Source organism: Sorex fumeus, unplaced genomic scaffold, assembly GCF_029834395.1.
Source record: "Sorex fumeus unplaced genomic scaffold, SorFum_2.1 ptg000058l, whole genome shotgun sequence".
NCBI lineage: Eukaryota > Metazoa > Chordata > Mammalia > Eulipotyphla > Soricidae > Sorex > Sorex fumeus.
This window is the reverse complement of record NW_026606115.1, coordinates 17,324,834-17,346,524: the sequence shown is the minus strand read 5'-3', so window position 1 is coordinate 17,346,524 and position 21,691 is coordinate 17,324,834. Positions and strand designations below refer to the sequence as shown.

Sequence of the window (21,691 nt, the reverse complement as noted above, 5' to 3'; positions counted from 1 at the left end):
TCAGATTTTCTCTTATCTTTTTAGACATTCCCACAACACTTCATCACCATAACACCTCAGTAATAATGTAGTGATGGCAGAGCTACGACAAAATATTGCTATTTTAGATTCCAAACACCATGCTGTTATGAGATAATTTATCTCTCCATATGCCTTTGACATGGTAAGTGCCACTGTACACTTCCCAGTATGCTCTCCATTTTATAGTATATATGACTTTTAAGCTTTCATAGGGTGAGATCATGAGGCACCACGGAAGGAAGAAGCTGGCACAGAATAGAAAACAGAGCTAGGGGAGTATTGGGTATAACCTTTGACTATGCTTCTAGGAAATACAGACAGCTGTTTTTGCTTTGCTACACATTTCTGCACTTTCCAAGAAATATTCATAGAACACGTATATTTAATAATAAGAAAAACAATGTGATACTTAAAAAAGTCGTTCTCTTTAAGAGAGAAAACTCAACAGGCACTGTGAAAATTGAAATCGTATATATTTAGAGCTATGATTTATTTCCAAACTGTTTTTCAGTTATCTCATAAAAAGTTTCTATTGTGGATTGAACATTTCCAGACCACTAACATGGAGTAGGACACTCCAGGAAAGGGAGCTGAATTCACATAGGAAAAAGAAATTTTAATAATATTAGTGGAAGCATAGCGGAAGAAAAGTGTAATGAGTGGAAGCTAAGGTTTTTTTGGAACTTGTAGAATACAGAGACAAAGATACCCAGCTAATAGACAGCCAGATATCATTGTTCTCTGTTACTGAGGAAAGTAACTAGAGAAGTCCCATTGTCTGCAGGCAATTTCCTGTAATGTTGGCCCTGGCATTTCCACCAGGAGGCTTCAATTACAGTGTGTGTGTGTGTGTGTGTGTGTGTGTGTGTGTGTGTGTGTGTGTGAGGCAGGGCAGAGGGAGAATGAAAGGAATGACTACTAGAGAACCTGGCAAGACCAGCCTCCAACGATGTCTCTAGTCTGTTTTTGTTTGTCTAGCGAGTCTCCAAGACCTATTCAATCATACCACACATTGCTGGTATCATCCCCAACGAGAAATGCCCTGAATTTTCCTCTGAAAAATCCAATCCCTCCTTATGTTTACAGAAAATTAGAACCGGAAAATCCTATTACAGTGGTTTGTAAATCTATCAGGTCGATGCGCCATATTTTTTTAACCACATCAGAATTTATTATTTTATCTTGTGATCCTGAATAGAAATTCACAGGGATATATTATTGAAAAAGATGTCAAAAATTTCATAATATGCAGCAATTATATCATATAATACAAGTTATTTATAATAGAAAACAATATGTAACTGTACAACTATTCAATATGTAAATGTTCCAATATGTCTATTTTAGAAGACATAGCAGAGGTGTGAGAATTAGTAACTTGATAGTTATTTACTGTGATTGAAACAGCCTGCTAATGCAGAATGGCACTGAGATGTGGTATTGGTGATGCAAGTACCATGAATGAATGGAGCTGCTCCTAGTACACTGGTAGTCTGAAATGATGAGTAACTCAGTAAAGTTCTTGAAAACAGTTAAATCTATTTATGTGCTATATAGGCTTCTTTTTTGGCTTTTGGGATCACACCCGGAGATGCTCAGGAGTTACTCCTGCCTCTGCACTCAGAATTTACTCCTGTCACTGCTCAGGGGACTAAATGGGATGCCAGGGATCCAACCCTTGTCTGTCGTGTGCAAGGCAAACACTACCTGCTGTAATGTCGCTCTAGCCCCTGTGTCAGGTAGTTTTAATCAACATTAGTAAATTCATGAAACATTTATTTCAGTAAATTTGTTTAAAATGTTGGTGTATTATAAACTCAGATCATGTGAACAGTTTTCACACCTATGGATCATCAGAGGCCTTTATAAATATAGTTGTATTTTAATGCATCTCCATAGTATAGAGATGCATTATATTATAACCTTCATAGTATACAGAACATCTATCATTTGGACATTCATTTAAGTGTCTCTCCCAATAATTCTGTGAAAATAAAATTGTGATAACAACCAAATATATTCTCATAATTTCCAAAATATTTACTTGCAGTGGATAGTTCTCTAAGAGTCACTAATCTAATTCAAATAACCCATTTTACAGATGAAGCCATGAGAGGAAATTACTTTTATGTAGGTGACAGTGCAAGCAAGTGGATCCTACACTTGAAAACTCTTGTCTCACATTCTTCCCATTATTGTCTATCTCTCAAGATGAAATTCAAGTTTCATTTCTTCTATGCTGACTTTAGCTCAGTGAAAAGACCCAGTATGTATTCTACATAACATTTTAAACTTACATTTCTATCTATTTTTTGCTTATTTTATTCCTGGACCATTAGTTTGTGCTTCTTCAGTTTCTTCTGTGATAGATTTTTCTTTCGTGAAACTTCTTCTTCAGGTTCAGGAACAATCTGTTCAGAGTAAGAATCATCTCAGTGTGGCTGGGAGATCTCATTTGGCCACAAACCCTGTAAATTCTGTGGCATATCTTGGGGACTATGTTCACCTGGATGTGCTTAATGACCAGAGAATCTACATCTGAACATTAAATTCAGCATTCCTTTGGGTCAAAGACCCCATACTAACCCTACTGTTTGGCCAGTGAACACCTACTGATGTCACCATTTTAAATTTGGAAGGGAGCACTCTGCTTCAGCAGTGACATCCTTTAGAAATTTAGTGCCTTTTTGGATATTTAGTGGCTTTTTGGATGCTTTGATGGCCTGAACCGTTTTCTGAGTGATCTTAAAGTGAACATGAAGGTTTGAACCTCTGAACTTGCATGATTTCATGGAGTTTTCAGGGCTCAGTGAATAGTGCACAATTTTGGGACCACCTAAAGCCACTCACAGAAGAGGCATTCTCTGGGTAAGTGTCACATGTTGCCATGGAACAGTCCTTATAATGTTCCTCTAGGTCGCAGGGCCAAGTCTTGTTTCCTCAACTAAACAATGTTTATAAGGGAAAAGTCATTACCTGAGGTATTATACCTTAGTTAAGATTATAAACTCTGTAATCAGTTTCTGTGGGCTTAAGTCCCATTTCTAACATTTTTGAGTTTTATGACCTCAGACGCCTAACTTAATCCCTTTAATATCAAACTTTTCATTTGTAAAAGTGGGATTACAACAGTGTCTATTTTATAAGGGTTAACTAGAGCATTAAATAAGATAAAACAATCAGAGCACAGTGCCTGAGTTAAACATGTACTATAAACTGTTATTACTAAACTAATAGTAGTAGTTCTTTGTAAGTTAGGCATCGTTAGTAGTACATAATCAATGAGTTGCAATTAAGTAGCATGACACACTACTCAACATTTCTGTATCACATTGGTTTCTCTCTAAAACTGGTGATCAAGTGGCATGCTGTGATATGTTAATGGCAATTCATCTGATTGCTGTACACTCTGTTTAATTAGTACTTTAATTTGTCTTTGCTGATGATTGTATATAATTAATTGTTAGATATTTTAGTAGTAACATATCAGAGTCTCCTGCCCCCGTGCCTAGCTGTCCTCACCAGGGCCCCTTGGAGGGGGGCCGGTTGAGTTTCCTTCCCCGTCCTAAGCATAACCCCGGCAGCCAAAGACCTCCAGAACCAACCACAACCATGCTGAGACCACTCTCCACACTCATGAAGGTACTGGCAGAGGAACATAGGCATGCGGGTCTCGGGGCAGAGATCTCCAAGCCTGCTCGGATCGGGGCTGAGCCTACTCCACCCAGATCCTCCATCTTCCAGTAGGCAGGGGTCACACCCACCAACTGCACCCCACCCCCCGGCGCCATGTAATCCCATCAACAGCCAAAACTCAGAGATTATAAAACCCAGCTCCCGGAAGCACGCGGCAGCATTTGCAGCTGTGCAACATCTTATTATCTCATTCTTACTTTGGAAACCTGGCAGGCTACCGAATGTAACCTGCCCACATGGCAGAGTCTGGCAAACTCCCTGTGGTGTACCCAATATTCCAAATACCAGTAAAAATGATGGGTCTTATTCTCCTAACCCTGAAAGTGCCTTGAATATGGTACTTTTTAAAATCTCAGGGCTAGGGCGAAGGAGATGTTACTGGTGCCTGCTCAAGGTAATCGATGAACAACAGGATGATTGTGATCGTGAACATATCAGAAATACTTCTCCTGTTTCTGATGCTGATTGTTTTTTTTCTAAAATGTTTGGGGTCAGGAGGAAATCTGGAAACACTAGTGGAGGGAAATTGACACTAGTGGAGGGATCAGCGTTGAGTTATTGTATTCTTAAAACTCAATGATCAGTACCTTTGTAAACCATGGCTTTTTAACAAAAAAATTAAAAGAAGAAACTGAAAAGATAAAAAATAAAATGTCTTCTCTGCCCTCTTTTCTGATTTCCCACGGATTGAGTGTCTATAGTGCCCAAACGGTAGTACAGGAGTAACAGTATTTGTCTTGCATGTAGCCTATCCCAGTTTGACTGTCATCATTAAATATGGTGCCCTGTGCACCACAAGGAGTGATCCTTAAGATTATGGCCAGGATAATATAGTCAAAAGGAAACAAGCCCTGTGCACAAATGGGCATTACCTGAAAACAATTCCCCAAAAACAATAATGAAAAATGAGCATGTGTTTTTATTCTTCTTTTACTCTTTGTTTTCTGCGAAGGGGAGGGTGGTGAGGGTCACGCTTAGTGATGCTCAGGGCTACACCTGGTCTTTACTGGCAATGGTCAGGGGACATGTGGTACTGCGGAAGAAACCTGGGCCTTCTGCATATGAAGTACTGTTGAGCTATCTCTCCACCTGGTATACCATTCTGTATTTTTTAATTCAATTTTTACAAATTTTCTTTTACTGAAGTATTTCCAACATTTCCATTATTAATTTAGTTGTAACAATATAAAATAAATTATTATTACTTGCTAAGGTGGGTGGGGAGTTTGGGAAAATGGGGAGATAAAGGCACTCCCATGGTGGGATAGTTGTCAAAGCATAACAACTGTATTATGAAAAACTCTGTAAACAAGAATTTTTAAACACAAAATGTAAAAAAATTAAAATAGAAAAGAATACTGCCAGTTTTGTATCAAAAGTGTGGTTACATTACTTGATATGTCAATGTTGGATACATATAAATATTACTTCAAGTATTTCTTTTGTGCGTGACCATATTTTACATATTTTGAAATAATTTCTTATATAATTAATAATTAAAGCATGTAATCATAAACCCAGAGATAGCTGCAAAACTATTTTTAAAGTCTGTTATGTTCTTTTAGATCTAGAAGAAGGCTACTGAATATCCTCTGTTCCCAAACATGAATTTTATCTCACTGTATTTTCATATTTTCATGCCATAATGAAAACATTCTATAAATGACAAATGGTTCAATTTAATTAACAGTCTGCTGAAGTTCAGATTTTGTAATCTTAGAATTGTTTTATTAACCTTTAAGAATTCTCTGCTCGTTGTGCAGTACAGTTTTGATGTAATATTGGAGAATCTAGAACAGCTATATTCATTTTCACTGACTTCACCAGTCGCCTATCAATTAACAGATTAAAAATAAAATCTTATGGTGAAAAAACCTGTATATAATTAAACCTTATAACCTTTCCTATTTAAAAATGACATTTTGATAAAATGTAACTCTAGTTCCATTAACTTTAAAAAATAAATTATATTGGATAAAAAACACCTATAACTAAAATCTTTGAAGGTTGGGTTCTTCAATCTAACTGAGCTCTTTAAATTTTAGAATAAAATATAAATCAGAAAATTGTCATTTCATGCATAAAAAGACAAGAATTTCTTTAAGTGCCTAATATACCCCAGGCTGTGGGGCAGGTGAGAACTCCCCACACCCCAAGGGACCCAGGCCCGGCAGCTGACCTCCACTGCCCAACCACCGCCAAGTTCCAGGCCACTTTCTGGATGCTCAAGCCGAGCTTCATGCAAGAATGAAGTCCCACGGAACCCAAATAATGCAGAACTTTGTGACCTTGGTCTCTGGACTCAGTGGGACCTGGATCAGAGATCCTCTGCCTGCTTCCTCCAGTCTCTGGTGACTCAGGAATCACATCTATAAGCCACACCCTGATGACACCAGATAATCTCCTCATCGGCAACCCTCCAGAACTCATGGATGGTCCTTCCAAATGGGAGTATAAAAGGAGGCTCCCAGAACCATGCCACTGGACTCCGCGCCAGGCTGTGGGGCGGGTGAGAGCCCTCCCCACCTCGAGGGACCCAGCCCCGGTAGCCTACTTCCACTGCCCAGCCACTGCCATGCTCCAGGCCGCTTTCCGGACCATGCACCGTGCAACAAATTATAAGACACTTCCTACCCATTTATGCCTCTCGGAGAGCCCAATAAGTTACTGAGAGTATCCTGTTCGCAGGGGCAGAGCCTAGCAGCAAACTCCCCGTGGCGTATTCGGTATGCCAAATACAGTAATGACAATAGGTCTCATTCTCCTGATGCTGAAAGAACCTCCAATCATTGGGAAAAAGATGAATAAGAGGCTGCTAAAGTTTCAGGGCTGAAGGAATAGAGACATTACTGGCACCTGCTTGAGTAATTCAAAGACCAACGGGATGACAGTGATACAGTGATACAGTGATGTACTTTTGATATTAACCCTTTATCAGATGGGTATTGGGTAAATAATTTTTTCCATTCCATGGGCTTTCTTTGCATCTTGGTCACAGTTTCATTTGAGGTGTGGAAGCATCTTAGTTTAATGTTGTCCCATTTCTTTATCTTTACTCTCACTAGCTTGGTCAGTGGTGTTTGATCTTTGAAGATGCCTTTAGATTCAAGGTAATGGAGGGTTCTGCTTATGTTCTGCTCCACATACCTTATAGATTCGGGTCTGATACTCATTTGTTTAATCCATTTTGATCTGACATTTAAAGACAGCACTAGATAGGGGTCTGAAGTTTTTTTACACGTACCACCCAATTTTCCCAGTACCACTTGTTGAATTGGCTTTCCTTGCTCCACTTCATATTTCTTGGTGCTTTATCAAAGATTAAATGATCATGTATTTGAGGGTCAGGGTTAGGTTATTGAACTCTATTCCACTGATCTGTGGGTATTTCTTTATTCCAATATCATGCTGTTTTAATTACTACCGCTTTGTAGTAGAATTTGAACTTGAGGGAAGTGATGCCTCTCACCTCTCCCATCTTCTTTTTTCCCCAAGGATCACTTTAACCATTCCTGGGTTTTTTTGTTACATTTGAATTTTCGGAGTGCTTGATCTATTTCTTTGAAAAATGCCATGGATATCCTCACAGGGACTGCACTGAATCTGTATAATGCTTTGAGGAGTACTGCCATTTTGACAATGTTAATCCTCCTAATCCATGACCAGGGGATGTGTCTCCATTTCCTCACGTCTTCTTTTATTTATTGAAGTAGTGTTTTGTAACTTTCTTTGTGTACGTCCTTCACCTTTTTTTTTTTTTTGCTTTTTGGGTCACACCCGGCGACACACAGGGGTTACTCCTGGCTCGTGCACTCAGGAATTACTCCTGGAAGTGCTCGGGGAACCATATGGGATGCTGGGAATCGAACCCGGGTCGGCCACGTGCAAGGCAAATGCCTTACCTGCTGTGCTATCGCTCCAGCCCAACATCCTTTTTTTTTTTTAAATAATTCTCTTTTTCCTAGCCTCTGAAAAAAACAAGTACTTAGTTGATGTCTGTGAATAACTGCTCTCAGAAACACCGAATTAAAAGCCTTAGATCATCTATACTTGAGATTTTTTCTTTCCTCTTGATTTACTTATTTAGGCGTTGGGGTCAAACCTGGCAATCCTCAGGGGTTACTCTTGGCTCTGCACTTAGGAATTACTCCTGGCAGTGTGTGGGGGACCATTTGGGATGCCAGGGATCAAATCTGGGTCAGCCACATGCAAGGCAAATGTCCTACTCACTGTATTATTGCTCCTGCATCCCTTTACTTTTTATTTATTGAAATAAACAATTATGCTACAATGTCCCTTAAAGAAGTCAGTATTTTTTTCAGACATAACTAGGACTTATAAAATAAGTGATAGCAAGATAATAATACAATAGACATATGAGGAAGCAGGAGATGATATATAAGAGCAGTTTAGTTGGAGTAAATTGGTATTTGCCATACACTGACAAATACCAATTTACCCATGATGAGTGACTTGGTGGCAGAACTGAGCAGGAGGAAGAGAGCGGCATGGAACGCCTTCAAGAACGTTGAAAAAGTTGTTAAGAGGATGAAGAACCTCCGGCTCTGGGCACATCTTTTTCAACTGCACTGTTCTTCCTGCACTAACATATGCCTCAGAGACCTGGGCCCTACAAAAACAGGATGAGAATGCTCTTCAGGTCTCCCAAAAAGAAATTGAAAGAGCTGTGCTTGGAGTATCATGTTTCACTCAAGTGAGAGAAAGAATCGAGGATCAGGGACACTGCCTCGTTTGCCAAGGTGTCGAAAATCAGATGGGCAGGACACGTAATACGATTTGGAGACAACCGCTGGACTAGAGCCGTTACTGACTGTATTCCACAGGACATCAAAAGAACGCCTGGCTGCCCACCTATGAGATGGTCGAACTTCTTTGTCAAGACTCTGAATGAATGAATTGATGCTCTTCGTGTTCCTGGAGCGATCAGATGCCATTGGGCTACATCAGCACACGACAGTGACTAATGGAGACATTACTGGCCCCCGCTGGAGTAAATAAATGAGCAACAGGATGACAAGTGATACAAGTTATACAAGTGAAATTGGTATTTAACAAAGGAAAATTAGATACTTTAGAGAACTTCTGGAAGTTTCAACTTCTGGAAACTTGAGTCGCAAAAGGTTGCCATGTAACATTTTATTCAACCATACAATAAATATTTTTGAAGCTCTTAATACATACCTGGACATGTGGGATAAAATCTGTATCATAAAGCCACAAGTGACAGTAAATTCCTGCTGTTGTAGTGTTTACAATCAGAAGGGGAAGTCAAATAGTAAACAAATAAATGCTAAATCCATATTTGTTAGATGGTGAATTATGGAGGAAAATAAAACAGGGAAAGATGGGCAGAAAGAGGGAAAGTCAGATTGTTCTTTTATATACGGAAGTCAAGGGAGCTTTTGCTCATAACATAACTTCTGAGCAGAGAACAGTGTTTCTCAAAGCACATTCTTTGGACTAGCATTAAGAAGTCTGGAAACTTGTTAGAAATGTAAATTATTGGCCCTTACTAGCTATAGTAAAACATTAATTTTGAGAAATTTTGCAGAAAATGGGGGAGTAAAACATGTTGTCATCTAAGAAAAGTACATTCCAGATAAAAGAAACAGGAACACAGACAGTAAATGAGAGACCATGCTTAATATTTTGGCTGAGTGAGTAGCAAGGAGGCCCAGAGCATTGGAATGGAATAAATAAGGTAAACGGAGATGTGGCAGGGGCCAGATCATGTAGTATTTTAGAGAGCACTGTAAGATTTCTGCCTGTGGAAAAGCAAAAACACTGAATTGTTTTGAACACAGGATTGTCAGCTACTTATTATTTCTAATGATAGATTCATTTCTTGCTGAACCATGGTCAGATGAGGACAGATATAGAAAGAAAACATAGGAGGTTGCCAGAGTAGTCCAGCAAAGATTGATACAGGTTGGATCAAGAAGTCACTGGCAGAAGTGGGAAATTCTGAATATTTTGACGATATAGGTGCCAGTATTTTCTAAAGCATTAGATGTGGGATGTGGCTGAAAGAGTGATGTCAAAGATTATTCCAAGATTTCTATATGAAGCATCTAGAGTGATGGAACTGCTATTTATTCAGGGAAAACTGTAGAGAACTTGTTTGGGGCAGCATCAAGAACTGTGATTTGTAGGCTTGAGGTAGATGCAGGGTGGGATGCGGGAGGGAAATGGGCACTGGTGGATGGATGGGTATTTGATCATTGTATAATTGAAACCCAAGCACAAAATATGTAAGTCTACAACTGTACCTCATGGTGTCTCACTAATAAAAATTTTAAAAAATTACGATTTGGCAATATATATTATACACCTAACTGAAGAAATGGAAAAGGTAGCCACATATTGCAACCTGAAGTTAAGGGACATTGGTAGATATGAGCTGGCATATCGAATACACCGCGGGTAGCTTGCCAGGCTCTGCTGTGTTGTGTCCAGTTTACCTCCTATAAATCTCTCTGCCAGCTACCACTGATGAAACATAAAGGTACAAACTGAAAAAAATCAAAGGAGTGTTTGGATAGGTAAGACAAAATATCCTAAAATTGAACACTAATGACCTTTAAGTGTTAAGAGAATATGAGGGTGTACCAGAGAAGGATTCTGAGAGGGAGTAACCAGTGTTGTAAGGTACAAACCAAAACAGAGAAGTGGTCTGGTAGTCGAGTGAAGAAACTATTCCAAGGGGAAATAGTAATAAAATACTAAGATTATTGATATGGCAAGTAATAACGTAGTCATGGATTTAGCAAGGTGAACATCTGGCTCACAGAAATTTCAGGAAGGCAAACTAGACAAATGTAAGACTATTTTAGGTGTATGGTTATACAATATTACAATATACTGTTATACAATTTTGTAAGGTTATACAATGTTGTATGGTTATACAATGTTGTATGGTTAACCATGCAATGGTGTATGGTTATACAATATTACTATCCTACTGTTGTTCATCGATTTATTACAAAATTACAATATCACAATACATTACACATATACAATATTACAATATATTCACTTACTCTCCACCACCAGGCAATAAGTTCTTCTGAGATGAGACCACAGTTCCTTTGCCATAAGGCACATAAATTTAAACTTTCCGGATTATTAATGATGTAGAATATTTTCTCATGTGCCTTTTTGCCATTCGAATTTCTTCTTTGAGAAAGTTTCTGTTCATTTCGTCGCCCCATTTCTTTGATGGGGTTGGATGTTTTTTTCTTGTGGAGTTCAACCAGTACCTTGTATATCCTTGATCTCAACCCCTTGCCTGATGTGTATTTGGTGAATATCCTTTCCCATTCTGTAGATTGTCTTTGTATTTTGGTCATTGTTTCTTTTGAGGTGCAGAAGCTTCTTAGTTTAAGATAGTCCCATTTGTCTATCTCTGTTTTCACTTGCTTGGCCAGTGACGCCAAGCAAGTGAAGCTAAGATACCATTAGCTTTAATATCATGGAGGATTTTGCCAACTTTGTCTTCAGTGTACTTTATGGATTCCGGTCTAATGTTGAGGTCTTTAATCCATTTTGATCTTACTTTTGTACCTGGCATTAGGCAGAGATCTGAACCCATTTTTTTGCATGTAGCTGTCCAGTTTTGCCAGCACCATTTGTTAAAAAGACTTTCCTTGCTCCACTTCACATTTCTTGCTCCCTTTGCAAAGATTAGATGATCATATGTTTGGGGGGAATGTCTGTATATTCAACCCTGTTCCATTGGTTCTCAGCTCTGCCTTTGTTCCAGCACCAGGCTGTTTTAATTATTACTGCTTTCTAGTAGAGTTTGAGTTAGCGAGGTTGATTATTCCTATTTTCTTTTTCCCAAGAATTGCTTTAGCTATTCTTGGGGGCTTATTGTTACATATGAATTTCAGGAGTGTTTGCTCCATTTCTTTAAAGAATATCATGGGTATCGTTAATCATCAGGGAGATGCAGATCAAAACAACAATGAGATATCATCTCACACCACAGAGACTGGCCCACATCCAAAAGAACAAAAGCAACTGGTGTGGGCGCAGACTTGGCGAGAAAGTGACCCTACTTCACTGCTGGTTGGAATACCGACTAGTTCAGCCCTTTTGGAAAACAGTATGGTCAATTCTCAAAAAATTAGAAATTGAGCTCCCATTTGACCTAGCAATACCACACCTGGGAATATATCCCAGAGAGGCAAAAAAAGTATAGTCGAAGTGACATCTGCACTTGTTTGCTCATAGCAACACTGTTTACAATAGCCAGAATCTGGAAAAAACCTGAGAGCCCAAGAACAGATGACTGGATAATGAAACTTCGGTGCATCTACACAATGGAGTACTATGTAGCTGTTAGAAAAGATGAAGTCATGAAATTTACATATAAGTGGTACTACATGGAAAGTATCATGCTAAGCGAAATGAGTCAGAAAGAGAGGGACAGTTTTAGAAAGATTGCATTCATCTGGGGAACATGAAGTAACAAAATAGGAGATTAATACCCAAGAATAGTCGAGATAAGTACCAGGGGGTTCACTCCATGGCTTGGAGGCCAGCCACACATGCTAGGAGAAAAGTCCGCTCAGATAGAGAAGGGAGCACCAAATAAAGGGTGTTGGGAGGATCCTCCCAGGATGGGAGATGCATGCTGAAAGTAGACTATAGACCGAACATGATTGCCACTCAATGCCTTTTTTGCAAACCACAGCACCCAAAAGGAGAGAGAACAAAAGGGAATGCCTTGCCAGAGAGGCGGGGTGGGATAGGGGAGATGAGGGGGTGGGAGGGATACTGGGATCAGTGCTGGTGAAAAATGGGCACTGGTGGAGGGATGGGTACTCCAACATTGTATAATTGAAACCCAAGCACAAAAATTTGTAAGTCTACAACTGTACCTCATGGTGTTTCACTAATAAAAAATTTAAACTTTCCAAGCACAAATTTACAGTTTAAAATGTACACAAATATAATATTCAATAATAATATTTTAGTTCATCAAGTTTTATGAGGTTAGAAACATGCCCTACGCAACATATTTGAAACATAACCTATGCCCACCATATGTTATCACTCATTGTTTATAATTAGTCTAATAATTCTGTTATTGATCAGTGCTCACTTAGTGACTAACTTACATTTTAAAATTGAGGAAACAGATGCTACTGTTAGTTAAAAAGAAGCCACATATCCTCACTCTTTGACTTATGGACCTTTCCTTCAGTCCCATTACCACTAATTCTGGGAATGAACCAAAAATCAAGCAGGCAGAAATAAAAGATGACTTTTAAGAGAGGGGTCTTTCTGTTGCATTAAAAATCAATAGTAATTTACATTTGGATATTATTTCATACATTTTATATATTTTTATTCTTTTAGTATGTTTCACAAATAACCTTCAAATATGATTCACACAACTTTTTTTGAAACAGCGAAAAGAAATATATTTACATGTTCATTCTCTAGATTAAATGAAACAAACCTGAGCTTCAGAGATTTGGTGTCACTTGATCGTTAAATGACAAAGACTAAAGGTCATTAATTCTCTTTTCAGTGCACAGCTATATTTCAAAAAAAAGCAAGTAAAACACAAGACATTGACATCTGCACCTTTTATCATCTGAGTTGGTGGTCTCAGTGTTCAGAAACCTGGAGAAGCCACGATATCAATTTATTTCTAGGGTTACAATCAGTGTAATGACTACTATGCACTGAGATTTCCTATGTGGCTGTTTTGGCACTTCACTTTGTTTTCTCATAGAACTGTCACACCTACATGTGAGATAAACACATTTATGACCATCATTTCACAGATCAGAAAACTGAGACTTAGAGGAGTTAGCTTGTGTTTTCAAGGTCACATATCTAAGTGGTGGCACCAATTCAAACCTAGTTTTGAATTAAAATCTTAGTGTTCTAAGGCATTCTTTAACATCATCCTAGTTCCTGATTTTGTGCTAAAGTAGAGAGAGTCTGCTTTACTTGGGGGCAATTAAAAGCAAAGGCTTTAGACACTAGAGATGATCAGATACTTCCTCAAAGAAGGCATACAGATAGTCGATAGGCATATGAAGAAATACTCTGCATCTTGTATCATTTGGGAAATGCAAATCAAAACAACAATAAAATTTCACCTCACATCATTAAGACTAACACATCAAAAAGAACAAAATCAACCACTGTTTGTAAGGATGTGGGTGAATAGGAGTCTTATTTGTTGCTGGTGGGAATGTAAACTGATTTAACCTTTTAATCACTTAATCACTTAATCACTTAACTTCCCGTTAGTCATCGATTTGCTCGAGCGGGCGCCAGTAACGTCTCCATTTGTCCCTGTCGCGTGCTAGTGTAGCCCAATGGCATCTGTTCGCTCCGGGAACATGAAGGGCCGCAAACCGATCGTTCATGATCTTGACGAAGAAGTCTGACCATCTGGAAGGTGGGCGGCCACGCGGTCTTTTGACATCCCGTGGAATCCAGTCGGTAACAGCTCTAGTCCAGCGGTCGTCTTTAAATCTCATTACGAGACCAGCCCATCTGATTTTCGACACCTTGGCATATGAGACAGCGTCCCTGATTCTTGATCGTCGATGGATGTCAGAACTCCAGATTCTCTCTCTCATTTGAGTGAAACTTGATATTCCAAGCATAGCTCTTTCTATTCTTCTTTGGGAGACCTGTATAGCGTTCTCATCTTGTTTGCCTAGGGCCCAGGTCTCTGAGGCATATGTTAATGCAGGAAGAACAGTGGAATCAAAGAGTTGTGCCCGGAGCTGGAGGTTCTTCGTCCTCTTAGCTATTTCTTCGACGTTCTTGAAGGCGTTCCAAGCCGCTCTCTTCCTCCTGCACAGCTCGGGTGCCAGGTCATTTGTCATGTTGACCTCTCGACCTAGGTACACATAGCTGTTGCATTCGGAGATGGTTGTTCCATTGAGAGCGAATGGAGCGTCAGGAACAAGGCTGTTTCTCATAAACATTGTCTTCGTAAGAGTCAGCTGTAGTCCTACCTTTCCACACTCACGGTCAAAGTCGGCCAGCATTTGTGCCGCTTGGCTGATGTTTGGTGTTATTAAAACAATGTCATCAGCAAAGCGGAGGTGGTGTAGTTGCCAACCATCTATCTTCACTCCCATTCCTTCCCATTCCAGTCGTCGCATGATGTTCTCGAGGGTGGCACTGAAGAGTTTCAGTGAAATGGTATCACCCTGCCGCACCCCTCTCTTGACATCAACGATCACTTCTTTGTAGAATGGTGAGATCCTGGTAGTGAATCCGCAATACAGCTCACGGAGGATCCTGATGTATTGGGCTTGAATGCCCTGATTGGCTAGGGCTTCAATGACCGCTTCCGTCTCAACAGAATCAAAGGCCTTCTTTAAATCAATGAACGTTAAACAGAGCGGCATCTTGAACTCCCGAGAAACCTCAATGAGCTTGGTTATCGTGTGGATATGGTCGATGGTGCTGAATCCTTTGCGGAACCCGGCTGGCTCGCATGGTTGTCCTTCATCTAGTGTTCTGCCAATCCTATTTAGGATGACTCGAGTGAACAACTTGTAGATGACAGACAATAGGCAGATGGGGCGATAGTTGCCAATGTCATGGATGTCTCCCTTCTTGAACAGTAGTACGGTCCTGCTGGTTTTCCATTGGGATGGAACCTTGCATTCAGACAGTTAGCGAGTGAAGAGCCGAGCCAGTGTATTGATGAGTACTGACGGCAGGTTCTTCAGGTGTTCAGGTCTGACCTTGTCTGGGCCAGGTGCTTTTTGTTTCTTTACCAACGAAATGGCGTGTCGGATTTTGGAAGGGAGAACTTTGGGAACGACATATCCATCCTGTGGAATTTGGTATGTCGGCAAGTGGACATGGCTATCGAAGAGATTTGAGCAGAAGTCATGGATAATCTTCTCCATTGCCGTTCTGGAGGATGTGATGGATCCATCAGGACATCAGAGGGCAGTCATCGTGGTCTTGTAGTTGGCGAAGGACAGGCGGGCGTTACGAATACTTTTCCTGGCTTCTGCCGCATCTACCAGTGCTTCTGCTCTTCTCTCTTTGAGGTCTTCCTTGATTGCATCTCTGCACTGCTTTGCGAGCTCGGACGTTAGCTTGCAGTTGCCTGAGGCATGCGCCAAACCACGCTGGCGAATTAGCTCAAGAGTTTTCGAAGATAGGCGATTTTTTGTGGCTATCTCTCTCTTGGCGTTCCTCGCACATTCATGGAGGTGCTGAACCAGTCGATCGTATTCCTCGTCAATGTTGTCAACAATGGCATCTTCCCATGTTGCCGCAATAGTACCAAAAAGTTCCAGTTGGTGGTCGTTCTGTGAGTTCTCTTTTTGAACTTTGCAGCCCTCTTTCCCCGCTCTGTGAAGTAGAATTTTGCACGAAGGATACGGTGGTCCGATCCCGTTCGAAATTTTGGGACAACAGCGACATCAGTCAGACAAAACCGTCGATTGAATATGATGTGGTCTATTTTGTTGTGTAATCGTCCACTGGGAGACTCCCATGTCCATCGTTTAGATTTTGCCTTCTGGAACTGTGAGTTACTATGAATGGTCTTGGTCGACATGATGAACTCAGACAGTCTCTCACCCTGTTCGTTCCATTCTAGGCCCTGGGTCCCGATGTGAAGTTCTTCAGCTGATCTTCTCGGTCCTATCTTGGCATTAAAATCACCCACAATGATCTTGTAGAAGGTGTGGTCTTCTTTATAGAACTTCTCTAGCTCCATGTAGAACTTCTCGATTTCTCTTTCATCATAATGAGATGTTGGTGCGTAGACAACGAAGATAGAAACTGCAGGCAGTGAGTCACATCTATTCAAATGTAAACGTCCGATTCGGGTTGTTAGGCATTCGAATGAATCAATGCTCTTGGCAAAGTTTGTGTTGACAAGGACACCGACGCCTCCAACACCTCTTTTATCGCATGTTCCGAGGAACAATTCTTCTCCAGTGTCGAAAACGGAATGGTGAGATTCGTGCCTTCTTGTCTCGGTCAGACCAATGATGTCGTACTTGATCATTCGCGCTTGTACCATCAGGTCCTCGATGGATGCATCTGATGCTAGCGTACGTGCATTGAAAGTACAGACGATCATTTTTGTCTTCCTTGTTGTGGCAGCCTAGGTCGGCCTTGAGATTTTGTCGGCCTCTCCTTTCTCATCCTTCTCAGTGCTGCCATGTCGGTGAAGCCTTCAGGGTCAGGTGAATGAGACCAGTTGTAGTTACTGGTTTTGGCATATCGAATACACAGCGGACACTACTTACACTACCCAGCCGTCGCCACACTCCAGGACGCTTTCCGGACCCGCGTGGCAGCTCCGGCCGAGACCCACACATGACTAAAGACCCACAGAACAAGATAAGCGGAACTCTCTGAGACCTTGGACTCCAGGCTCAGTGGACCCAGGGACAGAGCTTCTCTGCTTGCTCCCACCACCACAGGTGACAAAGGGATTCTAATCAGGAGCCCCACCCTACCCTTCCCTGTCTGCTTCCATCAACCACCCAGGGATCGAATTGCGCACAGGAGACCCACCCTACCCAGATAAATACCCCACTGGCAGCCTTCCACTCTCGACACTACTTCCACTACCCAGCCGTCACCTGGGACACATCATAAGACACTAAATACCCATCTTCCGGAATTGTCGTACCATATTTGATAGGGTTCAAATATGGTAACACTTACAAGGGTGATTAGAGGTCGCCCAAAAAGCCTCTATCCCTCTCGGAAAGACTGGCAAGCTACCGAGAGTATTCTGCCCGCACGGAAGAGCCTGGCAAGCTATCCGCTGTGTATTCGATTTAACCTTTTAAGAAAACAATATGGACAGTTCTCAGAAAGCTAAGATTTGAGCTTCCATATGATTCAGTAATTCTACTTCTTGGCATCTGAATCAGGGGCCCCAAACACTCTATTCAGAAAAGATGAGTGCACTCCTATATTCACTGCAGTATTATTCACAACAGCCAAAATTTGGAAACAACCCCTTTGCCCAAGAGAAGATGACAGGATAAAGAAATTGTTGTGTAATTATAAATTAATGTGGTTATATAAAATTTATGTGCTGAGATATATTTCTATATATCAATTATATATAATTTATATATAATGTGAATGATGGAGCGATAGCACAGTGGTAGGGAATTTGCCTTGCATGAAGCCAACATGGCCGACCTGAGTTTGATTCCTCCGTTCCTCTTGGAGAGCCCGGCAAGCTACTGAGAGTATCTCTCTCGCACAGCAAAGCCTGGCAAGATACCCGTGATGCAAAACACAGTAACAACAAAGTCTCCAATGGAGACGTTACTGGGCCCACTCAAGCAAATCGATGAACAACGGGAGGAAAGTGACAGTGACAATATATTGGCTGTAAAAAGATGAATTATGCAATTATTTACTGTTTAGATGGGTCTTAAGAGTATAATGCTGAGTGAAGTAAGTCAGAAAGTGAGGGACAGAAACAAGATATAATATTTCTCATATATAGGATATAAAAAAACAGTAATGGAACAACAAATGGCCAAAGGAAACAGACACCGAGAACTAGTCTACAGAACTGAACTAATCAGGGTAGGGGACAGGTTGTAGATAGGTTGAATGTGGGAAAGTTCTGGTAGAAAGTGTATTGTGGAAACATATATGCATGGAAAAATCATTAACAATATTATAAATCATGTTGTCTAAAATAAAATGATAATTTAAAAAGCAAACAAGTTCACAAACATTAAATCAAGCTGAGTATTGATACATGTATTAGTGTATTTCTTTTTTTAAAGTTTTTTTTATTAGTGAATCACCGTGAGGTACAGTTAGTCTTTATGGCTTTGTGAACAAAAGGTTCTGGGGAAAAAGCAAGTCTTATTTAATGCGAGGCATAAAAACTGCGTGGGTTTGCTCCCTAAGATTTTTCACCCACACTTCCTTTTATGGATGAATTTGACACTAGACTCTGCTGAGTCTTCTGAGGGAAGGCATTTCCCTCCATAATCTGTCTAGTTGTGTTCACTCACAAACACAAACACAAATGAAGGGTTGGGGGCAAGGAGAGTAAAAGGCAACTGGGAAAAGCCCAGAGGGACAGACATAAAAGGACTGAACTCATTTGTGCAATATAAAGTAACAGAATGGGATACTAGCACCCAAGAATAGTAGAGATAAGGACTAGAAGGATCGCTCCATGGCTTGGAGGCTGGCCTCACGTGCTGGGGAAAAAGGCAGCTCAGATAGGGAAGGGACCACCAAGTAAAGGATGCTTCAGGACCCGCTCGGGATGGGAGATGTGTGCTGAAAGTAGACTATAGACCGAACATGATAGCCACTTAATACTTGTATTGCAGACCACAATACCCTAAAGGAGAGAGATAGAGTAAAAGGAAATTCTCCTGCCACAGAGGCATGGGTGGGTGGAGTGGGGATGGAGGGTGATGGGAGGGATACTGGGAACATTGGTGGTGGAGAATGGGCACTGGTGGGGGGATGGGTACTCGATCATTGTATGACTGAAATGTAAGCACAAAAGTTTGTAAGTCTGTAAATGTACCTCAAGGTGATTCACTATTTTTTTTAAAAGCCCTATCTTGTCAAATGAATCCAGGACTGAGGCGATACATTGCCCAGTTTGACCTTAAAGAGAATTCACTCAGCAAATGCTTAGCATACAAATAAAAAATATTTTCCAGTGTTTTTAAAATAGGTATCTATCTTTCCTTCATCATTAAACACTTACTGATCAACTATGACAACAACAGCATTTCTTGAAGTTTAGTCAATGGAAAGTGGAGATATCAATGTATAAAATTAAAATGTATAAAATAAAGCTGAGGAAACTTTGAGGGTTAATGCTAGAAGAGAGCTGCGAACAAGTGATTCCAAAGTTTACATGTTGTTGGCGTGGCCAGATCCAGCAAAGAAAAATACAGCATACTGAGTTAAGTGTGAACTCAGAAGAACAACAACAAAGCATTAAAACATCAGTTTGTCTGAAATGGGCATAAATATATAAACATAATTAAACTACTGAAAATAAACATATGGGATAACGTCAAGATAAAAACTTTAAAAAATCATTGTAGGTAACAATGTTCACAATAGTGTTAAATTTATGGTATTTTAAATTGGATATTAATATTAAATAATGTAATTATATAAAAATCCCTTTTTATAACATTTGTTTTGAAAATAATATTCATATAAATATTATTTACCAAAATTAATATTTGATATATACATGTATAAAATGTTACTTAGATCTTCTGATGCTTTACAAAAACATGCTTTTAAATGTAAGCACTATGATTTCCAATACTATTAATAATAGTGTTTTGGCAATCATGTTACAGATCCATACCCACTATGAATGCGAGCATCCCTCCCATCCCTACATCCATTACCCTTAGCAAAGTAATTTAATTATTATATTAATTTAGCACAATAATTTACAATATATTAATTAATTCATTTCTGATATATTTATAATTATATTAATTTATCCAGTTCCCGGAGGGAGAACAGTGCAGTCTCCTGCCCCCGCGCCTGGCTATTCCTTGCCAGGGCCCCTTGGAGGGGAGCAGGTTGAGCTTTCCTCCCCGCCCTGACCAGGGCCCTGGCAGCCGAAGACCTCCAGGACCAGCCACCACCATGCTGAGACCACTCTCTGCACACATGAAGGTACCAGCAGAGGGACAAAGCCACGTGGGTTCCAGGGCCAAGATCTCCAAGCCTACTCGGATTGGAGTCGAGCATCCTCCACCCAGATCCTCCAAATTCCAGTAGGCGGCGGTCACACCCACCAACTGGCCCCCTGGCGCCGTGTAATCTCATCAGCGGCCAAGACTCAGAGACTATAAAATCCAGCTCCCAGAACCGCGCGGCCTCTTTTGCGGCCGCACGACATCTTATTATGACATCTCATTCCTACTTTGACAAACTGGCAGGCTACCGAATGTAGCCTGCCCACAAGGCAGAGTCTGGCAAACTCCCCGTGGCGTACCCAATATGCCAAATACCAGTAACAATGATGGGTCTCATTCTCCTAATGAACCTTGAATATAATCTCAGGGCTAGGATGAAGGAGATGTTACTGGGGCCTGCTCGAGGCAATCAACGAATAACAGGATGATCTGTGATCTGTGATTAATTTAATATAATATTAAATTGGGCTGGAGCGATAGCACAGAGGGTAGGGTGTTTGCCTTGCATACAGCCAACATGACTGACCCGAGTTTGATTCCTCTGCCCCTCTCGGAGAGCCCGGCAAGCTACCGAGAGTATGTTGTCCACAAGGCAAAGCCTGACAAGCTACCTGTGACGTATTTGATATGCCAAAAAAACAGTAACAACAAAGTCTCACAATTTGTTGTGGGACACTACTGGTGCCAGCTCGAGCAAATAGATGAACAACCGGAGGACAGTGCTAATATTAAATTATTATATTTTGGGTCACATTGTCTTAGTACTGTTGATTATATTTTTTTAAATATTCACAGTTACCTCAACGCTCCACCAACAGTGTCCAAGAATCTTGACCAATGTCCTTTTGTTATCTCCAGTCCAAGTCATCAGTTCCCTACCACAATCCCATGCCCTTTCCTTGATAATCATATTTCTGTAACTCAAGGCCACGGATTTTTTCTTCTTTTTTTATTAGTGAAACACCATGAGCTACAGTTATAGACTTACAAATTTTGTGCTTGGGTTTCAGTTATACAATGATCAAGTACCCATCCCTCCACCAGTGCCCATCCTCCACCATCTTTTTTTACAGCTGCATAGTTTTCATTGTCTATATACCATGACTTCCTTATACATTAATATGTCATTGGACATTTGGGATGTTTCCATGTCTTAGCTATTATACTCAGTATTGCAATAAACAGAGATGTGCATAATATTATCTTCATGAATTAATATTTTGAGTGTGTTTTAGGGATAAATACCAAGAAATAGGAGA

General features: G+C 40.4%; 1 pseudogene; it reads right to left on the bottom strand.

Moving 5' to 3' along the window:
• Positions 1–2,342: 2,342 nt before the first annotated feature.
• The window catches only part of LOC130034128 (60S ribosomal protein L17-like), a 47,817-nt pseudogene continuing 28,468 nt past the window's right edge, over positions 2,343–21,691 (bottom strand).